The sequence below is a fragment of the Lactuca sativa genome, chromosome 2 (genome assembly GCF_002870075.4).
Source record: "Lactuca sativa cultivar Salinas chromosome 2, Lsat_Salinas_v11, whole genome shotgun sequence".
Taxonomy (NCBI): domain Eukaryota; kingdom Viridiplantae; phylum Streptophyta; class Magnoliopsida; order Asterales; family Asteraceae; genus Lactuca; species Lactuca sativa.
The window spans coordinates 147,029,871-147,055,100 of record NC_056624.2 but is presented as its reverse complement, the minus strand read 5'-3'; the positions used below and the strand labels follow the sequence as shown (position 1 = coordinate 147,055,100).

Genomic DNA, 25,230 nt, shown 5'->3' with positions numbered 1-25,230 from the left:
AATCTCATGAGAATGTGGTGTAGTGTGGATAGACAACGTTGGAGTGCTAGTTTGTGGCAAAAGGAAATATGCGACCCAAATTTTTTCTCGCGTTCTCGATTACAAAATTATATATATATATATATATATATATATATATATATATATATATAATATATATATATTATATATATATATATATATATATATATATATATATATATATATATATATATATATATATATATATATATATATATATATATATATATATATATGATCATGTAGAAATTTAGAATTTGGTAGTAACCCTGAGGACAAATATTTTTTGTAAGATTGAAAAAATAAAAGGTTAAGATTTAATTTTATTTATTGTCCAAATATTGTAAAAGATACGACGTTTTTGTAATTAGATGCAAATTTTTGTTATTTTCTTTCATAGGTTAATCGTTTAAAGGGTAAAAATAAAAAATAAAAAGAAAAACAAAGAAAAATAAATAAAGTCACAAAAAACACTTGTTCAACATCCCCCCCCCCCCCCCCCCCCCCCCCCTCTTTACTTCTCTCTGACACATGTCGTCTGGTAGACTTTTATTATATTTATTCCATCTGTTTAATTTTTTAGGAGTAATTTTTTTTGAAAAGACAAAAGTTCTTAGAATTTAGTTCTATACAAAAGGAACACATTCATTAAAGTTTGAAAAAAATAATTTTTTTAATTTTTAATATTAACAAAAAAAAAATTAAAAAAAATTTAATGAATACTTCTACTCACAATAGTAGTGATTTGTAAAAAAATAAAAAAATAAGGTGTTTTAAAAACCAAACATGATTTTAAAATATTAAAAGTTTTAGAAAAATTTTAAAAATAGTATGATCCAAAATGAGATAATTCAAAAAACTATGATCCATAAAAATTATGATTTACACATATTTATGATACTTAATTTGTGATGATCTAAAATGTTTTCATTCAAATATTTTATGATCCTTAATTATTATAACTTTATTATTCAAAATTAAATGATCCAAAAAATATAATTATATGAATATAGTAATAAAAAAAACTTAACTTAATTAATATATTATAAACAAAAATATATTATTGAAAAATAATATGATCCAAAATAATCTGATATAAAATGCTATGATCCAAAAATAATAAGATCCAAAATTTGATGATCTAAAGTGATATTATTAAAATTTTCAAGATCCAAAAATAATATGATCCAAATTAGTTTGATGCATAATATCGTTATCATTCGAAACTTTTTATAATTGTTAAACCATAAAAATTCGAACCATTGCTTAATTTTAAAAAAAATGAAAAAAAAAACAAAAACAAACACAAGAAACATCAAAGGCATAAAAAAACGTTCTATAATAAAACTAAAGAAAAAGCCAAGAAAATAATAAAAAATAAAAAAATATATAAAACATATATATATATATATATATATATATATATATATATATATATATATATATATATATATATATATATATATATATATATATATATATATATATATAACAGAAAACTGAGTATATATGCCTGTAAAAATATTATGTTTTTAAATATTTTTAAAAAATTATTAAAAATTTTAAAAAAACCAAAAAGAAAAAAAAAACTAAATAAAAGGATTTTCAATAGACATTCATCGCACATGATTATTTGTCGAGTCTGTATTACATTCCATAGACGTGCGTCATTTGTGAATGCGACACGAACTAGAACTAGCGTTTGACGTTTTTGCCGTTGACGATATAAGTGATATATATATATATATATATATATATATATATATATATATATATATATATATATATATATATATATATATATATATATATTACCTTTTGGCATAAGAGCGATGAGTAGAAGAAAGAGAAGAAACGTGATCATCGGATGGATTTTCATATCAATTATCTGATTATAGTATTCTAATAGATAAAATGGAGATAAATGAAATGCAATATATAGACCTCAAGGTTTCACATGAACATATTTGAAGTAAGAAATGCAATTTACATGAATGTAGACATGCGTTTTGTGCCTCCCTCTCTCTCTCTCTCTATATATATATATATATATATATATATATATATATATATATATATATATATATATATATATATATATATATATATATATATATATATATATATATATATATATATATATATATATATATATATATATATATATATATATATATATATATATATATATATATATATATATATGGTTGTTGTGTTCTTAATTTTAGGTATAGAACCATAAAAAAACTACATAGTTTTAACAAAATACCATCAAATCTCCCTACCATCTTTCTTGCATCATTTATTAGAGCTTATGCTAAGTTTTTTGTATATATTTTTATAGAGTTTTATAAGTTAAAATTTACACCCCAAATCGTTTATAAGAATATTTTACCAACTACATGTAGGTTTCCAAAAAAAAAAAAATACAAAGTAAAACAAATAGTTACAAAATACCGTCAAATCTCCCTACCATCTTTCTGACACAGGTTAAGTGTTTTAAGGGTAAAAATAAGAAAAAAAAACAAAAAAAAATAAAGTAAAATAAATAGTCACAAAAAACACTTGTTCAACATACATGTAACAATTGGCAAAAATAGGAACGATCGTACGATGCTATATGTTGACTTTTAAGCAATATGAATATTTTTATCAAAAATAGCTGAAGGAATTTAATATGTTTTATTAGATAAGTCCTTGTGAAAAATAAATCAAGTGAAAAATGATAAATTATGTTACGACGTAAGACTACGAACCAACACCGGTCTGTGAAAATTAGCATATAACGTCATTTGAACGCAAAAAGTTTAATTACCATATCAACATGTCTCTAGTTGATGAGTAAGTTAATTTATATATATAACTTGTGCTTAATAGTTGTGAAGGATCTAAATTTGTCAAATATACGAACCAAAGTGACGAAACGTGTTTAATGTTTGTGTTAACCAGTTAAATGTCACGAAATTATACATAGGTCAATAAATTTTATATTTAAATAAATAAAAATATAAAATGAATTATTATAAGACATAATTAGAATATATTTAAGTGTTTTTGAATAAAAAGAATTGAACATAAACATTTAAGTTTAAATACACAAAACTACATTGTTGTTTTATACTAAGAATACATGTGTGTATATGTACATATGTATTATTATCTAGTGGATGACTTGTTATGGTTTATGAATTAAAGTGATTTTATGTAAGGAATGTGGTGTCTAAATCAATTAATACAATACAAATGGTTGAGATAAGTGCCAACTTAACTAATAAGTGCTTAATCACCTAAGACATTTTACTAAGAATACTTTTTAATCCCTACTCTAATTTTCGAGATTAACACATTCCCTCTCCATAATTAGAACTTTTAACTAACTAACTAACTAGTAGTTAGTTAGTTAAATAATTCTATATTTAACCAAGTGGAAACCAAGTGGCTAGACAAACATCACATCTCATAAACTCCCATCCCATCACAAGCTAGTCTACGCTTGTCTCCTTTTCTTCTTCACCTCTCTCCTCCTTCATAATCTGGAAATATCTCCTTCATTCTTCTCTCATTTCACCAGCCAATACTCCAGGGAAAAAGCTCTCATCCTTCATCTCGTTTTCAGCCATAAGAACTTCCTTCCAAAGCCATCAAATCGTGAACCTTAAGGGTTGTTGTCCCTTGGTGTTTCAGTCACCATTTCTCCCATCTACACCTTCCTTTTGCTTCATATTTTTACCAAAAAGTATCCTTGGAAGTTAGTTGTTATTCTACTATAAATTAGAGACTCAAAACTGTCACACCCCCAAACCGAATTGGCGGAAAAATTCGGGGGTGGAGGACGTCATGTACAGTATCATAACAATACACAATAGTAAAACAAGCAACAACATCCATTTCATTAATAATATAGTTAAATAGATGTGTATTCTTTGTAAAGTTTAAATGACACAAAAAAATGTATAATCAAAATAAAGACGAGTCTAGAATCCGCTTCGTATTCTCAAAAGCTGAACGAGTGTACCTGTCTACTGATTCCGTGAGAATACAAGTTATTTTGAAAGAGAGTGTCAACATATAAATGTTGGTGAGTTCATAAGTATTTAGCGTCGTTTGTTTGCAATTCCCAGGGGTCTTTTCACATTTGTCTCTGAAAGCACTACTTTGGTTGTTCTATTTATGTCCACAAGGGGCAACCATAAAAGTAGAAAGCTTGTATTCCCTAGCAGTGACCTCGTAACACCAAAACATATCTATTAGTTGTTTTACATATGTTTTATGTTTATTTGCAATTTCCAAATGTTGATTAATGGCTGATTTGGTGTAAATATAACTGAATTTTGCAGGCTTGTTAGTTTGATCTTGACTACTCCAATAGTTCGTTTGCAATTCTGTGATAGCCATATTGATATCGACTTCAATCAAGTTAGACGGTTAAAACTTATAAAGGGGGTCGACAAGGGGGACTCACAAACAAATAGTTATTGTAAATGTTATGTTATTTGGTATAATTAGTTTATTTGAAATCTCTACAAATTTGCTTTGTATGAATATTTTGCATTTTTTTTAAATGGCCTTTGAGACTCCTTGTATATTTTATCATAACATTTATATAAAATTTTATATGTAGTTTGACGATTATATAAAAAGTTTTACAAGATAAATATATTATTTAACTAAAGTATTAAACATAAGATTAATATTTAATTCAAGTCTTTGAAACATATAATGGTAATTGATAACCAACTGTGTTGAGATTGTATTCATAGATGCTGAAAGATTAAAATATTGATATTTCAATTTCTATCTCTTTGTAAATGTCGATAATGATAAGCATAATTTGTTGATTTTGTAATTTAAAATGATTGAATTTCAAAGGTATTTAAACATTCCAAAATATATAAAACAACTAAGCCATATTACGGTTTTATAATATGACAAATAGAATCAATTAAAACACAATCATTGTATGTTACAATAAAATATTTTTGAAACATGTGTCCATGTATATAGGAGATAACAATGAAACTAGTTGTTACTATATCTATCCACACGAGCTAATCGATAGATATTAGACGGTTAACTTGATCAAAGTTTACACAACCTTCATTTAGCAGTTATGTTGCTTGACCTTCAAAGGGGAGAGGTGGGACTCGTTAATATTGTAAAGATGAAAGAATTAGGGTTTGGTGGTATGTCGCTTCTTCATCTTATTTGACATAATAATCCCCATAAATACACTTACTATTGGGTAAGGCTTCTAAAGTTTTCTTCCATATTTAACCACTAAGGTAAGCCAACCATATTAAAAAAAAAACTTATTTGATTAAATATTACATAAAAAGTTTATTTCTATTTTGATATACTAAATAAATAATGAATGAACACTTTTATTTAATTGTATGGGCATTTAGTGCCTTAGGTAGTTAACAATATAATAATTTATTGACAAACTTACAAAAATAGTCCATGTGGTTTGGTAAAAGTCACAAAGTCAGTCCCTATTAATTTTTTTTGATGCAAATGGTCATTGTGGTTTGTAAAACTTGCAAAGATAACCATTTTTACTAACTCTGTTAGTATTCAGCCGTTGGAAACTAAATCTATAATGATATTTTCGTCATTTCAAGTATAAAGGGACTGGATTCTTGACATTTAAAAAATCTACAATGATATTTTCGTCTTTTTCAAGTATAAAGGGACTGAATTCTTGACATTTAAAAAACCACAAGAACCATTTTGAAGTTTGTTTGAAAAAATGAATTAATTGGCTGAAGGAATGGGGAAATGGGGAAGGCTCGAACTCACAACCTCCACGCACGTTACATTCCAAATGCCTTAACCTCTTGAGATAAATGCTCACTTTGTTATGTCCTCCTAAAACTAATTTTGTATTATAACAAAAACTTTATTTCATAAATAATTAATAAATTATAAAAAGCATTTTTTTTCATAATTTTTTTTTAAATAGAACAGAGATGTATTTTAGTCGTATTATAAAATAATATTTTTTATAAAGAATTTGTATATATTTTTATGTAATTATTTTACGTAAAAGAATTTATATATTTTTTTACGAATACGTTAAGTTGTTTCTAATACATATAACCGAAACAACGGTTTCAGAATTAGCAACCCAAAAAAATTTATACATTTTTTATGTCTTGAGTAGCGTTAGTTATTTTTATTTCAAACATATGAAAAATATGTTTTACGAGAACATATTTTTTATACGAAAACGTATTTTTTAAAGACATAAAAAAGTATTTTACATAAAATAAATACATAAATATACATACAAATTGTGTGTAAAAAACTATTTTTTTTTTATAATACACTAAAATATATATTTGTTTTGTTTTAAAAAAATTATGTAAAAAAAAGTTTTATATAATTTTTTATTATTTATGAATTAATGTTTTCGTTATAATATAAATAAGTTTTAGGAGGTTATAACCAAATGAGCATTCATCTCTAAGACTCTTGGAATGCAATGGGGGTGGAGGTTGTGATTTCGAGTCTCTCCCCCCCCCCCCCCCCCCCCCCCCCCCCCCCCCCCCCCCTTCCTTCAGCTAATTAATTCAAAAATGGTCCCTATGGTTTTTTAAATGTTATGAATTCAGTTCTTTTATACTTGAAAAGACAAAAATACCCTTAGAGATTTAGTTACGAATTCAGTTCCTTTATACTTGAAAAGACGAAAATATTCTTACAGTTTCGGTTCCTGACGGCTGAATACTAACGGTGCTAGTAAAAAGGGTCATCTTTGCAAGTTTTATAAACCACATAGACCATTTGCATAAAAAAAAATAAAAAAATTAATAGGGATTGACTTTGTGACTTTTGGCAAACCACAGACTATTTTTATAATTTTATCTAATTTATTTAACAATATAATATTACATAACAATATATTTCAATGCTTGAACTAGTAACAACAATCATTATATATATATATATATATATATATATATATATATATATATATATATATATATATATATATATATATATATATATATATATATATATATATATATATATATATATATATAACATCAAATGCCCGATGATAAATTATATAGTATTTACTTTATTTATTATTCAAATTATTTTATAATTACATCATTTCTTAATATATAGAGTAATGTGAGCTATTATTAACCTTTGCATTGAATTTCACATGCATTAGCATTATCATAACACCAGTGTGTAGTTGGGCAACAGGAACGCGGAACACCATCAGTTCCAACGTTGAGAAAACACTTTTGTTTTTGCGGTGACACTTCAATCCCACTTGTGTAACCTATGTAGAAAAAAATGATGTCATTACTAACATGATATCGTATTATGATTAAATAAAAGTCAACAATCAAATATTCCTTTTGTTGAAATTTGTAAACTACGAAATTGAATTTTGCTTCCTAAGTTAGTCATAATAATGTCTAAATGTTGTTCTGATCATCATCTTATACCATTGTTGACGTTTTAACGAATCAATAAACAATTAACATATACAAAAGCACAACAGAAAAACAACATTTCAATTTTTTTATAAACCCAAAGAACATATCCAATTAGACTAATAGAATCAACAAAATCACAATCATGAGTGTTCTAATAAATATACTTTTGAAACATATGTTCATTTATAGACGAGATAACAATGGAATTAACCAATTACATGAATTAATTTTGGCTACGATTTTTATTAATTTTTTTATTTTTTGTTCATAATATGGAGAATTAGGCTCCACCTGTGTGATTTCATATGGGAATCAAATGGGATAATATATATATATATATATATATATATATATATATATATATATATATATATATATATATATATATATATATATATATATAAATTGAATCTCATGAGAATGTGGTTTAGTATGGATAGACAACGTTGGAGTGCTAGTAACCCTGAGGACAAATATTTTTTGTAAGATTGAAAAAATAAAAGGTTAAGATTTAGTTTTATTTATTGTCAAAATATTGTAAAAGATATGACGTTTTTGTAATTACATGCGAATTTTTGTTATTTTTTTTCATAGGTTAATCGTTTAAAGGGTAAAAATAAGAAATAAAAAAAACAAAGAAAAATAAATAAAGTCACAAAAAACACTTGTTCAACATCCCCCCCCCCCCCCCCCCCCTCTTTATTTCTCTCTGACACATGTCGTCTGGTAGACTTTTATTATATTTATTTCATCTGTTTAATTTTTTGGGAGTAATTTTTTTTGAAAAGACAAAAGTTCTTAGAATTTAGTTCTATACAAAAGGAACACATTCATTAAAGTTTGAAAAAAAATAAGTTTTTTAATTTTTAATATTAACAAAAAAAATTAAAAAAAATTTAATGAATACTTCTACTCACAATAGTAGTGACTTTGTAATAAAATAAAAAAATAAGGTGTTTTAAAAACCAAACTTGATTTTAAAATATTAAAAGTTTTAGAAAATTTTTAAAACTAGTATGATCCAAAATGAGATAATTCAAAAAACTATGATCCATAAAAATTATGATTTAACATATTTATGATACTTAATTTGTGATCATCTAAAATGTTTTTATTCAAATATTTTATGATCCTTAATTATTATAACTTTATTATTCAAAATTAAATGATCCAAAAAATATAATTATATGAATATAGTAATAAAAAAACTTAACTAAATTAATATATTATAAACAAAAATATATTATTGAAAAATAATATGATCCAAAATAATCTGATATAAAATGCTATGATCCAAAAATAATAAGATCCAAAATTTTATGATCTAAAGTGATATTATTCAAATTTTCAAGATCCAAAAATAATATGATCCAAATTAGTTTGATGCATAATATCGTTATGGTTCGAAACTTTTTATAATTGTTAAACCATAAAAATTCGAACCATTGTTTAATTTTAAAAAAAATGAAAAAAAAACAAAAACAAACACAAGAAACATCAAAGGCATAAAAAACGTTCTATAATAAAACAAAAGAAAAAGCCAAGAAAATAAAAAAAAAATAAAAAATATATTAAACATATATATATATATATATATATATATATATATATATATATATATATATATATATATATATATATATAACAGAAAAACGAGTATATATGCTTGTAAAAATACTATGTTTTTAAATATTTTTAAAAAATTATTAAAAATTTTAAAAAAACCAAAAAGAAAAAAAAACTAAATAAAAGGATTTTCAATAGACGTTCATCGCACATGATTATTTGTCGAGTCTGTATTACATTCCATAGACGTGCATCATTTGTGAACGTGACACGAACTAGAACTAGCGTTTGACGTTTTTGCCGTTGACGATATAAGTGATATATCTCCTTCATTATTCACCTCTCTCCTACTTCATAATCTGGAAATATCTCCTTCATTATTCTCTCATTTCACCAGCCAATACTCCAGGGAAAAAGCTCTCAATCTTCATCTAATTTTCAGCCATAAGAACATCCTTCCAAAGCCATCAAATCGTGAACCTTAAGGGTTGTTGTCCCTTGGTGTTTCAGTCACCATTTCTCCCATCTACACCTTCCTTTTGCTTCATATTTTTACCAAATAATATCCTTGGAAGTTAGTTGTTATTCTACTATAAATTATAGACTCAAAACTGTCACACCCCCAAACCGAATTGGCGGAAACATTCGGGGGTGGAGGGCGTCATGTACAGTATCATCACAATCACTACTAGAAAAATAGCCTTTTACGACGCTCATTGCGCGTCGTAAAAGGCTCAGACGACGCGCAAATGCATGTCAAGGAAGGCCCTGTCATAAAGAGAGACGACGCGCATTTATGACGCTCATTTACAACGTGCAATTATGACGCGCGTTTACGACACGTAATGCGTATCAAGGAAGGCTCTGTCATAAAGCAAGACGACACGCATTCGCGTGTCGTAACCTTACGACGCGCGTGTTAATGACACGCAATGCGTATCAAAAAAGCCCCTGTCAAGAAAGACCATGTCATGAATGAAGATGACACACATTTTTGCGTATCATAATTTTAAATGTTTAAAAAAAATATATTATTTATATATTTACTTATTTTCAAATTAAATTTGTATTTAATGTTTCATAATAGAAAATAAAATATCATATACAAAAAATAGAATCCATTGCATAAATCTAATCTCATACAATTCTATTTCTTACAATATATAAATTTGCATCTAATCTACTTTGTACATCAAATTCCAACTAAATAAAGTTGCATCTTTCCTTTCATAATTCTTTAAGACTAATGCTCCAAACAGTTGATTATATGGATAAGCAGTTGTACATTGGCCCATCTCACTCAATAATGACTTAGCCAAATTCAACTCCAAGTCTTTACTGCATTTTGCTGATAATGCTGCAAGATTTAAATCAAGTGGCTTCATTTTGCTGATTTTGTTCTTCAAGTATCTATCATCAGTTAGAAATTTAGAATACAATTTCATATGTAAAGACTTCTAGTCTGATGTACATTTAAGTTTTTATATTTGTAATATGGATTGTTATGAAAGTAATTTATTCCATCAAATAAGTAAGATAAACATACTTGACATAAAAGTCAATGATGGTGTCATTGACAAATGTGTCTGGTAGCAGCAAATCAACGTCTCTCTTACTAATGGAAACAGCATCAACATCCTCTTTTGGATATATAACTTCTTCAAAAGGCTGGTCAAAGCTGCAAGCGTCCAATGAAATAGAAAATCCAAGAATCGGATAAGAGCAAAACAGTCATATTTATTAATTTAACAAAAGGGCTGTTAAAGTTAACACAAGGATCAAAATTGATATGAAACTTTGCCAAAAGAAATCTTTTTGCACTTACTTGGGAAAATACTTTGTAAAAGGCTTCAGCTTCATCATAAGGTTGTTGTAGGAGATCATACACCAGTCTCTGAATAACCACCCTTTTCAAGGATGCATCAGCAGGTGGAAACCAATCCGCATTTAGCTGAGTCACATATTCACAAACAACAGCTCACTTATATTATTAATTTTTACATAAATGGTCCCTGTCCTTACAAAGTGGACACTTTTTGTGATTTTAAATGGATTAAAGTTAATCGGGGCTTGCTCCAAGAAAAGTTCTACATAATGGAGCAAGAATAAACCACAGTCGAATGAATTCGGCTGCTGTGATAACTGCAAAAACAACACAAAATTCAGATTTTAGAATTTAATACAAATTCACAATTTTGCCCTCATATATTTTTCCTTTCCATTTCTCAAATGATTTTGAAACATTATTTATCCAGATGATACCTCAAGTGAAATAAAGCGTAGATTATCGAATCTTGATGATATATCTTCAAATGCCTCCTGCTGCCTCCCTTTCCACTATTCTTTCAGATAGCTAGAATGGCATATTTAAAGGTTTATAATTTAAAAATAAAATAAAATGTTTATATAATAAAAAAATGTTACCTTTGCATAAGACCTTTCAAGCCAGTATGACTACCTCTAATAGGATCCATATGCAGAACACATGGCACTTTAATCAACTCAATTACATCTTCTTCATCTATAAACCAGATTATAACATTAGAAAAAAGTGATAACCATGCCTGATAAAATACTTGAAGATGTCAAAGAGAAATGACATATATACCCTTGTATTTCGCAAATTCCCCAAGATGACACATCACAATAAGACTCCAATGATAGCTGTCAAACAACATAAATAATTGTCAACTGTTCAAATGAAATGTCTAGAAAGCAAACTGTTTTCCAACTTACTTGTAATTTATAGGAATAAAGACAAAATCTTTCTCAAAAAGATTAACTTTTCGTGTCCACTTTCTTACGCGTTGAAAAGCTGTTTTCCCTTCAAGTGCATCTAGAGGTTCTTTTTCTGGTTCAGCTAGCTTCCGGAAGAAAAAACTATTGAAAAAATGAAACCTCTGTCTCTCTTCAGGCCTGATTTTGTTCTTCAAGTATCTGTCATCAGTTAGAAAGTTAGAATAAAATTTCATATGTAATGACTTCTAGTTTGATCTACATTTAAGTTTTTATATTTGTAATATGGATTGTTATGAAAGTAATTCATTCCATCATATAAGTAAGATAAACATACTTGACATAAAAGTCAATGATAGTGTCATTGACAAATGTGTCTGGTAGCAGCAAATCAACGTCTCTTACTAATGGAAACAACATCAAGATCCCCTTTTGGATATATAACTTCTTCAAAAGGCTGGTCAAAGCTGCAAGCATCCAATGAAATATAAAATCCAAGAATCGGATAAGGGCAAAACAGTCATATTTATTAATTTAACAAATGGGCTGTTAAAGTTAACACAAGGATCAAAATTCATATGAAACTTTGCCAAAAGAAATCTTTTTGCACTTACTTGGGAAAATACTTTGTAAAAGGTGCTTTGATTTGTCCAAGAACAGTGTCCCTGCAACAATAATCCCATATGAATATACCAAGTTACTTAATTAAGATTCAAATAAATGACTTATTTAATAAAATAAAGATCAAGATTGATGATAATTCGAAGGATAAAAACAGAAAATTCAAAGATGTTGCCAAAAAACTCAGTCTAACTCAAGCATACTGCTCCATAAAGTTTTGTATGCAACATTTAAAGTTGTGATTGCTTCTTGTTTCCCAAACCAGTTAGTCCCCATGATTGCAAACTTCAATTCAGCACCTGAATTACATAAAATAGATGTATAATTATTCTTTAATTGAAAAATGGAGAGGTAAAACAATATGAGAACATTTTCACAAAAAAATAATGATTATCTAACCTGAAGTGCATTCAACATTTTCAGGCTGTACTGTATCTTCAGTAAGTACATGAATGGTCACCATTGCCATCTCAACCTGCATAAAATTCAAGGTACAATAATTCAAAACCCTAAAGAATAAGGAGATACATAATGTTAAAAGCTCATTGTGGGCTTACCAGCTCATACCAATGAGATTTGATATGAACTAAATCCTAAACATCCCACTGCAATTTCAAGATTTTGTCATCTCCATCTAGAGTTGAACCTGAACCCTCTATTTTGATGCAACTGCTGGTGAAAGTTAAAACACAATCTGTACAATAACTATCACCATACACCATATGATCAGGATAGAAGATGACTGCTAAATCTTTGGTGTCCTGTAATCATTAAAAAAGAATACTAAAAGTGCAAGAGAATCCACAATTAAAACATCAATCAATAGAGTGCTCACCATTTCCAACTCATCTGTGCAATGATCTGAAGGTGATCCGAAGAAAACACTTGACAGAGAAGAATTTTAACAATTCAATGAATAAATCAAGGTTCAGTAAACCAGTAACATATGGACCCAAAAGATTGTCATGGTTGAAGATACTTTCAAGTCAAAAGATACAACAATTACCATCATCTTCAGCAATACCACAAGAAGTTGACTGCTACTAACTCACTTACAACTTACAACTTAGAAGATACTTTCGTTGTCTTGTCCCTCTTCTTCTTTTTTCTTCTCATATGATTATCTTTTTTCCAATAAGTTAAGAGAGAGGCAATCAGACTTTATTATAGTCTGTCTATGAGATTAAGATGTTTTTCAGATAAAATGAAAACTTAATGAACAAGAAAGCTAAGTACTACTAACTCACTTACAACTTAGAAGAAGAAATCAATACTCAGGAAGGAACAGATAACAAAACTTACTCAAAGAATTGATTAAACACTCAAATCAACAAAGCAAAACCCCTAATGATTTGCTAGAGATTCACCCAAAGGTTCCAAGACCAGAACTAGAACTTGACAAAATATAACACTCCTTCCATCTACTACTCCTTTATATGCATTTTAAAGAAAATACCTAAAATGCCCCTCCATTAATAAGATGTTATTTATTTTCCTGTACTACCCTTTTCTATAATTGGATGTGTAGCAGTAATTAGCACGTTTATCTGTCCAATGTCTGGCCCAATTAGACTTTAGACATCTATTTAGTGCTTATTGAAAAAAAATATGCCTTAGGGTGAATATTAAGGGTTTTGGATATGAGGAGGAATTCTAAGGTTACTTATATACAAGGGAAGCAGGTTGTTGTTCAAATCAAAGTTACAACAATTGAGAAACAGTATCAGCTTGTTGTTCAAATCAAAGGGATTATTGGCAGGATACAAGTCCTTACAACTGGATTCTTAGTTCCAAATCCCAATTGCACAAGAACAAAGGTATCAGATTCATCAGAAAGCTAAAAATTGGGTATCGTATCTTCATGAATGGAAAACAGAATGCACAGACAGACAGCTGAAAAACCCTAATCGCACTAAGTAGCTTGATTCTGTAACTAATCGCATCGAGAGTGTTTATACTAAAACGATACTCGATAACAAATTAAACCCTAGCTTTCCTCCATTACAGAAACAAATCAACAACAGAACTAAAACAGGATGTAAGCTCATGATGTAGCGAAGCGTACCTTTAGTACTTGAAGATTTATGCGATTTGTGCTTCCTATCGGAGTCTCTCTCTTTTCTTATCACTCTTTGTTTATGAACTTCTACACCTTTTGTTCTTCCCTTCGTCTACATAACACGTGTATCCTCATCAATTCGTATTGAAAATTGTATAAACAGAGAAATATTGGTAACGAAGAGAAAGAACAAAAACCTTCCGAAGAGGACTCAGCCGGAGACCTCTTCTTTTTTGACTTACGATCGCTACCCATGTGGTTCTTATCCAAAATCAAACAGTTTTGAAGTGTTCTTTTGTCAGGGCTTGAACTCCAGCACCTGCATGAATTATGGCATGCGATTGAAAACCAGGCTCGATGACCCGCTGACCTTTGCCCATGGAATTGAAGGGGTGAGAGAAAAAGAAATTGGGATCAAAAAAGAAAACAAAAATTTGACTTATTCATCTTCATTTATTATCATATTGATGGGAGGAGAGGATTACAATTACAGAAATCTAAACATGGAATAGCATATACCTAATTAGAATCACCCCCTCGACAAAAAGAAAAAAAAAGGCGATGAGGGCATTAGATGGAGTGTCGACATGGGTAAATGTTGATTCAAGCCCTAGAAATCGCTCCAAAGGGGTCGACAATGGGATGGGAAACGATTTTCAATGTAAGATGGAGGACTAAAATATGTTCGACTGCTTCGATTTAGGCGTGAGATGCGGTAATTTCCCCTGTGTTCATGTTCAGCTCCCACTGCCCTAGGCTAAAAAAATTAATATATGATTAATTTTGGTCCAATTAAACTATAGCAACCGAAGCAAGAAGATATGGTATCTATGATTAGGGTTTGTAGAGAGAAGGGAAGAAGAGAATGAAGGGAGATCTTGAAGCGGGGTATTTAAAAATTTTAGAATTTTAAGAGGATTTGATTTCCCCCTTGAACGCGCGTTTTGAGTGAAAAATTATAAAGCGACACTCACAGTGGACGCACACTTTAAATAAGCGCCCTCCGTGTTTGTATTTTTTTTTGTCGGACAACAATTTTAGGGCACGCAAAAAATGCGCGTCCTACATTCTTTAAATTTCTAAAGATCTGACATTATTTGTAGGGCACGCCCTTTTGCGTATCATTAATCAGTGCGTGTCGTAAAAAGCGCGTCATTAAAGGTCTGTTTTCTAGTAGTGAATGCACAATAGTAAAACAAGCAACAACATCCATTGCATTAATAATATAGTTAAATAGATGTTATTCTTTGTAAAGTTTAAATGACACAAAAAATGTATAATCAAAATAAAGACGTGTCTAGAATCCGCTTCGTATTCTCAAAAGCTGAACGAGTGTACTTGTCTACTGATTCCCTGAGAATACAAGTTATTTTGAAAGAGAGTGTCAACATATAAATGTTGGTGAGTTCATAAGTATTTAGCGTCGTTTGTTTGCATTCGTATAGTGTAAATGTTTGTATTAGTATCGTGAAAATGTTTGTATTTGTATCATGTTAATGTTTGTATTAGTATTGTGAAAATGTTTGTATTTGTATAGTGAAAATGTTTGTATACTTCCCAGAAAATCCTATATTTTCTCCTTTTATATGAAATGTAGTCTTCTACCTAAGACCCGACTGTTTGTATGTTTGTTCTCTTGTAAAATGTATTGTTTGTACTTGAAATAGTATGAAATGTCTGTTTGTACTTCATAACTGTATAAAAGTATGTTTTCCATATTTGTGGCTATCTTTTATTCAGAAAAATAGTATGTAGTCCTTTTGTGAGAATATCACTAAATAAAGACATGAAAAAATGAATATGAGTAGTTGTATTAAGTTAAAAATACTCTACTGATAGTTTTACTGCCTTGTAAATGAGTTGGTTAATTAAGGTTAAAATTTGATAGTGGCTATAACCATACTTGATCGACCTAGTGTTAAACACGAAGCTCTTCGAACGCCAAAAGTGATATGACATTTCTCACCCGTAGACCTACAGGTCCCACTGTAGCTAGCAGCAAGGTATGGGATGGTCAATCCCGTATAAATCTATATACAAACTCACGCTCTCCCTCTAGGATACTCTGGTTGCAAAACGTGACACAACAAATGTATTGCTGTGCCATGAAGTAGTATCTCACATTTTAGTTATCATGTACATGTATAGTTTGTATGTTCCTTCTGTTCCTTGTGAAAATATGTGTTCCTTTTGTAAATGTATATGTTCCTTTTGTAAATGTATATGTTTAATGTTCCTTCTTGTTCTTGTGTATGTATATTTATGTATGTTCTCTAAACTATACATAATATAGTTTACATAGTATGTTTGTTTTGTAACCGACTTGTAGAAAAGACCCAATTGCTCAGCATGTACAATTGAGTTAAGTATAACTTTAAAAATGAGATTTATTATTCATAAATGTATTTAGCATGTTTAATCATAAGTTAACCCACAGTCGGACTAGTGAATCCTACCTTAAGCCCACAACCAAACAAGGAACAATAGTCAAGGTCGGTAACAATAGTCCTAAGTCCATTAAAGCATACTTATACAGAAATATATAAATGAATACGGTTTTGAAAGTAAAAGAGTTTGAAATTAGTTTGAAAGGGGTTTTGAAAATGATGTTTAGCAATGTCTGAAAAGTGGTACAGTTCCTTTGTTTGCAAGTGTTCAAATGTAGATAATAACACAATTATATTGTGTTTCAACTTGCATCCCCCCTAGAAAGCATTTAAAATATGTAAAAGGTTGATTGTAGGGGTATGAACTCATCTGCAGTGAGTGACTCGAAAGAAAGATCGATATAGGATGCTTGGTATCACTAGTGAGGTCCCGAGCACAAATGTATCTTGTTTAGCATATGATAACATATATATATATATATATATATATATATATATATATATATGTGTGTGTGTGTGTGTGTGTGTGTGTGTGTACAATTAGTGCCTTTAACAACGAACATGTAAAGGAAATAGCCTTAGGAAGTAGGAAACACTTACAAAGAAGTGTTAGAATCGAAAATGGAAGGCTGATGAGGTGTTCACAGTCACTTGAAGTGTTAACGACCTAAGAACACTTGATGTGCTCACGGACCAAATGATGAAGGTTTAAAGGGTTCATGAACAATATGAAGGGTTCACAGCCTAAGAAGATCTTGAAGATCTTGAAGCAAAGTGATGAATCAAGAGGTGGAAAAAAAGGCTTTAAAGTAACAACAAGAAGAGGGATGAGTTTTGACACTTTTAAGGCCTTAGAAGTGATCACAGTTGATGATAGTTGAGAGAGAAATGAGAGAGTTCACGGCTGGAAGAGAGAAAGTGATGAGAAATATGAGTAAAACTCATATATATGTCATGAGTTCACGGACGTGAACATGGTTTGTGGCTGTGAACCTCCTTCGATGAGGTTCCTGACTCAAATGCAGTCCATTGATCTCAAGCTAACACTTCCTAACACACAACCCTTAAGTGTATAAGGCTTAGAAACTCATAGAATAACCTTTAACATAGTAAAAGATAACATAAACAAGTCTGAAATTTTTGTTGATTTGATTGACTTACAGGATAGAATTTTCGGGTTGTCACATCACCCCTCTGTTAAAGGGAATTTAGTCCTAAAATTAAGACTAATAAATACACATAGACTAAAGGAAAAGATGAGGATACTTAAGTTTCATTTGATCTTACCGCTCCCAAGTGAATTCAGGTCCCTGCTTTGCATTCCAGTGGACCTTCACTATAGGAATACGGATTTGTTTGGTTCGCTTGACTTCCCGATCCATGACCTCTACGGGTTCTTCCACGAAGTGGAAGTTCTTCTTTAGTTCGATTTTGTCGAGAGGTATAACAAGTGTCTCATTAGACATACACTTCTTTAGGTTCGATACATGGAAGGTAGGGTGTACATTGCTATGTTCTTGAGGTAGATGAAGTGTGTAAGCTACTGGGCCGATTCTATCAAGAATTTCAAAAGGCCCAATGTACATTGGATTCAGTTTATGATGCTTTCCGAAACGTATCATGCCTTACAAGGTGAGACTTTTAATAGAACAAAGTCACCAACCTGGAATTCCAAGGGTTCTCGTCGTTTATCCGCGTAGCTTTTCCATCGATCTCGCGAGGCTTTCAGTCGCTCACGAATTTGAATAATCTTTTCTATCACCTCTCGGATGATTTCTAGACCTGTGAGAGTGTTGTCAGGGACTTTCCCTTTATTTAACTGAGTGTCACCCACATCAGCCCAGAACAGAGGGGATCTGCACTTCCGGCCTTAGAGGGCTTCAAATGGAGAAGTCTTTATGCTTGTGTGATAACTGTTATAGTAAGAGAACTCAACAAGGGGTAAATGAGTATCCCATGCCTTCCTAAAATCAATCACACAGGCTTGCAACATATCTTCTAGAGTTTGAATAGTCCTCTCACTTTTTCCGTCGGTATGTCGATGGTAGGTTGTTCTTATATCCAGTCTAGTTCCTAGTTCCTTCTGTAATGATTGCCAGAACCTCGAGGTGAATCTACTATCTCTATCCAAGATAATAGATATGGGTACACCGTGCAGTCGTACGATCTCTCTAATGTAGGTTCAGGTCAGCTTTTCCATCTTGTCAGTTTCCTTGATAGGTAGGAAGTTTGTAGACTTGGTTAACCGGTCAACGATCACTCAAATGGTATCGAGACCACCCTTTGTCTTAGGAAACTTGGTTAAGAAGTCCATGGTAATCCGATCCTACTTTCACTCAGGTATCTCTGGTTGTTGTAGCAAACCTGAGGGTTTCTAGTATTCGACCTTAACCTTGGCGCAAGTAAGGCACTTGCCCTCGAAGGTAGCAATTTCTGCTTTCATGTTAGGCCACCGGTATAACTTTTTGAGATCCAAATACATCTTATCCAAACCTGGGTGAACAAAGTATTGAGTCTTGTGTGCTTCGTTCATGACCATGTCTCTGAACCCAACGAATTTCGATGTCCAGATCTGGTCCATGAGCTATAGAACTTCGCTACCCTTGACTTCTAGATTCTTGTCCATTCCTCTTAGGGTTTCACCTGCCACATTTTCAGGTTTCAAGGCTTCCTGTTGAGCCTCCTTAATATGTGTGGACAGATGTAAATGGATTGTCATCGTCAGATATTTGACTCTACAACCTGAGTACTCTTTCCGACTTAGGGCGTTAGCTACCACATTAGCTTTATCGGGATGATAACAAATTTCGCATTCGCAGTCATTTAGTAGTTCGACCCACCATCGTTCTATCATATTGAGCACCTTCTGATCGAATATATGTTGAAGGGTTTTGTGATCGGTAAAGATAGTGCTTTTTGTACCATATAGATAGTGTCTCTAGATCTTCAGAGAAAATACCACTGCTCCTAACTCAAGATCATGTGTAGTGTAGTTAACTTCGTGTGTCTTCAGCTGTCTCGAGGAATATGTGATGACCTTTCCTCGTTCCATCAGAACACAACCAAGCCCTAGGTTGGATGTGTCCCAATACACTATGAAATCCTCTATCCCTTCTGGGAGGGATAATATAGGTTCGCTACATAGGGCTTGTTTGAGCGTTTGGAACGCGTTCTCTTATTTTCTTTCCCAGCTAAAAGTCACACCCTTCCGAGTCAGGGTGGTATGTGGATTGGATATCTTTGAGAAGTTTTGAATGAACCTACGATAGTAGCCAACGAGACCTAGAAATTGATGAATCTCTGTAGGCATTGTTGGTGCTGACCAGTTCTCGATTGCCTTAATTTTGGAAGGATCCACATGAATTCCCTCTTTGCTCACCACGTGACCCAGGAATTTGACTCTTCCAATCTAAAATCCGCACTTAGAGAACTTCGCATATAGCTTCTCTACTCGTAGGGTTTCCAAGATCTAACGTAGATGTTGACTATGTTCTTTATCGCTACGGGAATAGATAAGAATATCATCGATGAATACAATCACAAACTTATCTAAGTAAGTACGGCACACCCTGTTCATTAAATCCATGAACACTGCAGACACATTTGTTAATCCGAAGGGCATCACTACGAACTCGTAGTGACCGTAACGAGTCTGGAAGGCTGTTTTGGGAACTTCTTCCTCTAGAACTCGTAACTGATGGTACCTGGATCTTAGATCAATCTTTGAGAAGTAGCTCGATCCCTGCAGTTGGTCGAGTAGGTCGTCGATGCGCGGTAGAGGATATCGGTTCTTAACGGTTAATTTTTTTAGCTCGCGATAATCGATGCACATACGGAACGATCCATCTTTCTTCTTCACGAACAAGACTGGGGCTCCCCAGGGTGAGAAGCTTGGTCTAATGAATACTTTTCTTAGCAGTTCGTTCGGTTGACTGGATAGTTCTTGCATCTCGAATGGTGTTAGACGATAAGGTGATTTGGCTACAGGGGTAGCTCCAGGGATTAAGTTGATTCTGAACTCGACTTGGTGTTGCGGTGGTACTCTTCAAAGATCTTCAGGAAAGACGTCGGGAAAGTCTCAGACATCTGGATGTTCTTCATGTCTTTCACCTCTTTATTCGTATCTACAACATGAGCTAAGAATGCGCGGTACTCCTTTCTCAAGTACTTCTGGGCTTGAATACATGAAATGATTTGAAGGTTTGCGCCTGGTTTGTCGCCGTAAATTATTAGGGTTTCACTACTCGGTAGATTTAGATAGATAGCTTTCTCGTAACAAAGAATATAAGCATGATGGAGACTCAACCAATCCATGTCGACGATGATGTTGAAACTCTTTATCGTGACCGACATAAGATCGATTGAAAACAAATAGTTATCTAGAGTGAGGTTACAACCTATGTAAATCTCGTTAGATCTCTCGCTTCTTATTCTCCGTGGGGACCATACTTGGATATAGAGCCACCAGATCGCTGAACCTAGTTATATAGGCTACTATATCGGAACCTTTCATCTTAAGGCCCCATAGCTCTTGCTCAAGCTTCTGAACTTCGCCCCTCGGGCAGTACTCCGCTGACATAAGGTCTTTCAGTGTATCCCAGCCCATCTCATTAGCCACAACCAAAGTGAGTGACTTGACATGGCCATTCTACCATGTTAGGGCTCTATCAGAGAAAGTGCAAGCAACAAATTTTACTTTGCTTCTTTTCGGGCAGGAGCAGATCTCGAAGATCGACTTGGTCTTCTCAATCCATTGTGACACCGAAATGATTCCCCTGGATCCATTAAAATCTTGGGGTTTGTAGTTGGTGAAGTCTTTGTAGGTGCACTCCCTCGGACTTACATGACTATCACCTTGGGTAGAGTTAACACCCATTCCACCTCCGTTATTTCCACCAGAGTTTATTTGCGTCATGGCTGCGGTTACAGCCACAGTCACTGCAGCTTGGAACATTACCGCATCGAGCTGCAGTGGAGGTGGAGGCGGTGGGGTTGGAGTTATTATAGGATTTCTATTAGGATGTTTGCGAGGCGGCATCTTTTAGCTATATGTTTAAAGATGAAATGGTGTTAAGACTTTGATAGAGTTACTCAGTTGAACAATATTGAACCAGAATAGATTTGATAGTGATGATCTTTATAGGAAACAAGATGTCTGTCATTACAGGTGGTATATTGATACATAGAGTTTGGAAAATATGACCATGGAGTAGGTCTACAACATACCAAAAGAGAGAAAAATTGACAACATAGAGATCTAGTGAACTAGTACTTGCTAGACAGGAATATTTGCATGAAAGAGTGCTACTTAGAGCATATACAAAGGCTATTCCTTAAACCAAAAGAAAAGGATGAGTAGAGTGTCCTCTACTTGCAACGGGAATCGTTTAGATGATCCTTCTATTCCGCCAACTGACGCACCATTTTGAGCATACGCCTTTGAAACATTGTCTGGCGCGCTTGAAGTTCTCTGACTTCAGCTTGAGTTGCATCTAGCTCTCACTGCAGAGCCTCATTGTGATGAATGTCTCTTCCATGAGCTGATTCTAACTGATGGATATGAATCGTATTGACTCTAGCATTCACATCTAACTTCACAGTTCGGTGAATGGCTGCCCTTCCTTGCTCTTCATTGCGAGCAACTCGGCGAACCAAGATTGGAAGAACTCTATTTACTGAGCCTCCATCGCCCAGGTTGTAGAAGCTACGGTCTTCATTATACAGAGGGGGTTGACCCTGTTCATGACTCCACCTATTCAGATTCACTGCCCACAGAGGTGTTGGGCCTTGAAACTCCTGACGAGGGTCAGGATTTGGGATCGGAGCCACTAAGGGTAGTTTATTGACTTCGGGCTCTAAGTCAGAATCATCTTGCATTTCCTCCTCAAATTCTTTTTCCGGTTCAGCCTCTAGCCAACCTCCATTCCCTTGGTTAGGGAAGTACGGATCTCCAGGATGATGAAATCCATCCATGATATCTACACGAGAATAGGGGTAAAAGAGACAATTAATAGACATATATCATATTAATACTTATAGGGGTGATCCTCATTAGTTACTTCTATAATCACATAGTGCATACCAATTATATATAATTGGAGATAGAATAGACCTTTGAATAAATGACCCAATTCTAAGTCCACAACCAAACAAGGAACAGGAAGTAAAGCGATATTTACAGATTTTGAGTCTATAGAATCTGTAATTGTATATAACCTTAGTGTATCCATATAATAAGTATAGACCTACTAATAAGGGTATTTAGTTTTCACATAGGTTAATTATAGTACCACAAAATACTCCTATAGTATCTTAATGTTTGTTTTATGTTCTAATGTTTCTTTGTAGATAGAGTTGGTAAGGTTTTAGACTTGTTGCAACATCACAACCATTCCTAGGCATATGCTAATCACTTATCGGATGGACATAGTTGATCAGGCTATGTGAATCCCAGACCTAATTATATATCCCCAAGCCTACTTGTGCTGTTCAACAATCACAATACTTTTGTTCTAATCTAATATGATACTGATCTTAGTATGAATGCATGTATGTATACTTTTACTATAATACTTGTTATATTTTAAAAGTATAACTCTTGGTCAGAGTGTTTTAATCCATTTGTATTTATAGTTGTATATCTTTTATGGGTTGATATACTTAGTTCAATATAAAAAATGCTCTGATACCAATTTGTCACACCCCCAAACCGAATTGGCGGAACCATTCGGGGGTGGAGGACGTCATGTATAGTATCGTAAAAATGCATAATAGAAAAATAAGAAACAACATCCATTGAACTAACAATATAGTTAAATACATGTGTCTTCTTTTGTAAATGTATACGTTCCTTTTGTAAATGTATATGTTTAGTGTTCCTTCTTGTTCTTGTGTATGTATATTTATGCATGTTCTCTAAATTATACCTATTATAGTTTACATAGTATGTTTGTTTTGTAACTGACTTGTAGAAAAGACTCAATTGCTCAACATGTGCAATTGAGTTAAATATAACTTTGAAAATGAGAATTAATATTCATATATGTATTTAGCATGTATAATAATAAGTTAATCGATTGTCGGACTAGTGAATCCTACCCTAAGCCCACAACCAAACAAGGAACAGGAGTCAAGGTCATTAACAATAGTCCTAAGTCCATTAAAGCATACTTATACACAAATATATAAATGAATATGTTTTTGAAAGTAAAAGAGTGTGAAAGTAGTTTGAAAAGGGTTTCGAAAATGATGTTAAGCAATGTTTGAAAAGTGGTACACTTCCTTTGTTTGCAAGTGTTCAAATGTAGATAATAACACAATTCTATTATGTTTCAACTTGTATCCCCCCACCCCTAGAAAGAATTTAAAATATGTAAAAGGTTGATTGTAGGGGTATGAACTCACCTGCAATAAGTGACTTGTATGAAAGATTGATATATGATGCTTGGTATCACAAGTGAAGCCCCAAGCACAAATGGATCCTATTTAGCATATGATAGCATATATATATATATATATATATATATATATATATATATATATATATATATATATATATATATATATATATATATATATATATACAATTAGTGTCTTTAATAGCTAACATGTAAAGGAAACAACCTTAGGAAGTAGGAAACACTTACAAAGAAGTGTTAGAATCGAAAATCGAAGGGTGATAAGGTGTTCATGGTCACATGAAGTGTTCACGGCCTAAGAACACTTGATCCGTTGACGGCCCAAATGATGAAGATTTGAAGGGTTCACAACCAAGATGAAGGGTTCACATCCCTGGAGTGGTTCACGGCCTAAGAATATCTTGAAGATCTTGAAGCAAAGTGATGAATCAAGGGGTGGAAACAAAGGCTTCAAAGTAACAACAAGAAGAGGGATGCGTTTCTTACACTTTTGAGGCCTTTGAAGAGATCACGGTTGATGATAGTTGAGACAGAAAGGAGAGAGTTCACGGCTGGAAGAGAGAAAGTGATGAGAAATATGAGTAAAAATCATATATATATATATATATATATATATATATATATATATATATATATATATATATATCTATATATATATATATATATATATATATATATATATGTCATGAGTTCACGGCAAAAGAAGGGTTCACGGCCATGAACCTCCCTTGATGAGGTTCCTGAGTCGAATGTTTTCCATCGATCTCAAGCTAACACTTCCTAACACACAACCCTTAAGTGTACAAAGCGTAGAAACTCATAGAATAACCCTTAACATAGTAAAAGATAACAAAAACAAGTCTGAACTTTTGATTGATTTGATTGACTTACAGGATAGAAATTTCGGTTTGTCACAAAAACAATAAGTAAATGCCCTTTTCTTACCCTTTTGCTGTGAAATGTTT

General features: G+C 31.9%; 1 pseudogene; it reads right to left on the bottom strand.

Annotated features, from left to right (window-relative positions):
• Positions 1 to 10,236: 10,236 nt before the first annotated feature.
• LOC111885127 (probable ubiquitin-like-specific protease 2B) lies at positions 10,237 to 21,885 on the bottom strand (annotated as a pseudogene).
• Between the last annotated feature and the right edge of the window lie 3,345 nt (positions 21,886 to 25,230).